Here is a 3192-nt window from a genome sequence, read left to right as displayed (position 1 = left end):
TTCATGACCTCCTTCAACAAATTATGGCCATAGATGTGCAAAATGCTGAAAACACAGGTAGGAAAACAGTTGCAGCCTCTAAAGACAAATTAGAAGAGGGAGTCCTTTCCCAAGTCTGCTTGCTCCAGGCCAACACTAATGAAGCATCTTCCTGTGCATAGATGAAGTCTTCATTTCATAATCCCACAAGACTGATGGCTCATGACTTCAACATAGCCCAGTGTCTAACAGCCTTCCACACAGCTCAGGGAACTTGTCTTGGTTCAATATCAGCACCATTACTAATCGCCACATTCAACACCACAATGGAACCATAAGTGATTGACAAAGGGCATTCGAAAAGCAGCAGAGTTTGACCCATGTAACAGGGAGTCAGGGCTGTGCACTGCCACTGCCACACACCTCTGTCCAGTCGGTGGCGGTTCGTGAAGTTACTTCCCATGTGGGCATATAAACAAGATTTATAAATAAGCTCCGACTCCAAAAACTAAAGCAGAAAGTGGGAAGAGGGGAGCTAATTTGCTAGGCTCAAGGTGATGACTCTGAGAGTAAATGGTAGAGACGTGCTAGAGATAGACTCTGAGGGAGGACTGGAAATAAGCATGGTAAGTCCATTTTGATGCCACAAATTTAGAAAATTTGATCAAAAGAATTGCAACCTCAGAAAGGTTAATACAAAACAGCCAAGCTGGTAAATATGTGGCTTCCTTTGATATGCCAATGTGACAGAGCAAAACTCCAGCATATATGAAAGATTAGTAACCTGCAAGATTATGTCAACTCTCCCCACAGCAGTGTATTTTAATTACGCTATCACCTATGGCCAAGCCCAATATTTTAACACCTATGGCATTCTCCTGTGCTATGATCTATCAGTATGTCTTTTCTCCCGACTTTCAATAACTAGGAAAAATTTACACATCAGCCAGTTTTAAGAAATTGGAAAAAGGAGTCCATGTTCTCTACCTCTCAAGTACCTCAACATAGCCCAGTGTCTAACAGCCTTCCACACAGCTCAGGGAACTTGTCTTGGCTCAATATCAGCACCATTACTAATCGCCACATTCAACACCACAATGGAACCATAAGTGATTGACAAAGGGCATTCGAAAAGCAGCAGAGTTTGACCCATGTAACCCATGTAACTTCCTCCCTCCAGGTGATGATTCCAAATACATAAAACTTAGAATCACCTTTTTTTCCCTTTGCTTCTTCAGGTCACATATGGTCCCTTTGATTTCATGCTAAGTGACAAAGATACATTCCCATCCCTTTATCAGATGTCTCCTAAAGACAGAGCTCTAACCCAAGGGTTGATCTCTTTATTGCTTCATTTTGGCTGGAAGTGGCTGGGGGTCATTGTGTCTGATGATGGGAGAGGAAGGGAGTTTCTCTCAGACCTGACAGTAAAGATTGGATCAGAAGATATCTGTGTGGCTTTTACAGAAAAACTGTCTGATAACTTGAAATTTAGAATAATATATGATATGGATTGATGAACTTGTACCAACATATACAAGTAAATGTGATTTTATTCTATGGCAATATGGATGACTTGGTTATCTCCTTCACATACATTAAAACCTTTTTAAGAAGAAAGGTGTGGATCATGACAAAGCAATACCTGACATACTTAGAGTCTACATTCAATGACAGGAATTTTTGGATATATGTTTTCAGTGGAAGCTTCTCATTTTCAAAGAGGAGAAGTATCCCTGGCTTCAAGCACTTTCTTAGTGCACTAACACCCTCCCAGTACCCAGGAGATTCTTACTTCTCTAAATTCTTATTTGTTGCATATTCAACAAAATATTTTAAGCAGTAATGAGCATGTATTGAGGAGAGGTTGAGATGTAATCACCTATTAAAATTTTAGAATTTTCATACTTTTGAGGAGAGAGTTCCATAAAAGCTTCTGAAAGAAATTAAAAAGGAAATGGAAAAGTTTATTTCAATCAGCTCACCAAGACGACATATAGCAAAGAGTGTGAAGATACCTGATAAAACAGGATCAGATGAATGGGGGGGAGGTCCCCCCTATCAGTGGACTTGGAAAGGGGCACGGTGGAGATGAGGGAGGGAGGGAGGGACTGGGAGGGAATGAGGGATCGGGACACGGCTGGGATACAGAGTTAATAAAATGTAACTGATAAGAAAAAAATAAAATTAAAAAAAAGAGTGAAAAAAACTTTAATAATTCTATGAAGATCAAGGTGAAGAAAGCTTTATTATTTAGAAAGTGTTGCCGTAGAATAGAAAATGAATCCTGGAATTCATTTTAGATGGATGCAAACTAGATGTACCCATGCATGTAAAAATTCAAAGTTGCACTAGAAACAAGATGACTTTTTGTAAAGCTTTTAAATTCTAATCCCTGGTACAAAATCAAACTGGAGCCTGAATTTGGGGTAGGATTTATCTTGGCATCTATACAGCTACATTTCACATCCTCACCACTACCTGTTATGTGATCCACCTGTCTGCTCTCAGGTGATTTACTACAACCAAGGCTTTGCATGCATTTTCTAGCTGCATGAATTAAGTTAATGGGGAGAGAGACAGAGACAGAGACAGAAAAGAGAGATCCTTATTACATTCTGTATCCCCAGCAATGATGACAACTTTCAGTTCCATCATATAAGTTCAAACATACTAAGTATAATGAACTTTACCCAATATTAGCAATTTGTTCCATGGTAAGAAAAATTACATTAGTCAGATAAATGGAAATAGTTGGTTGGCTTTTGTTCCATTACCACAATGATTATAATGTGTATCTTTAAGAGCATACCCTGCAAAATAAACTTCCCACAAACAGGCATAGGCCTCCAGTTTAAGTCCCAGCCTTTTCTGGATAACCGTAGCCTTAACTTTGTTTAGAAAATCATATAAAAAATGAGAAACAATTACAAAAAAAAAATAGGGTTATGCACATTCCTTAGAAACAAAACATAGACCTATATTCTTATTTAAAAATCAGCAGTGATTTCATCCATTACTTTCTCCTGACTACTAGCTATATGTGATCATAATAAGTATGTACAACACAGGTTACCTGCAGAAATCCATGGTGCAGATTTCCTGAGGTTGTCAGCCATGACAGGATGGAACATGGAAGTCGGGCAGTGGTTCCTGACTCACCTATGTGTCCAGTACAGCGATGGTAAAAGCTCCACTCCCCACTGTCACCTG

This window comes from Psammomys obesus, unplaced genomic scaffold, assembly GCF_907164565.1.
Source record: "Psammomys obesus unplaced genomic scaffold, mPsaObe1.curated_primary_1811, whole genome shotgun sequence".
NCBI lineage: Eukaryota > Metazoa > Chordata > Mammalia > Rodentia > Muridae > Psammomys > Psammomys obesus.
This window is presented reverse-complemented; position numbering follows the sequence as displayed.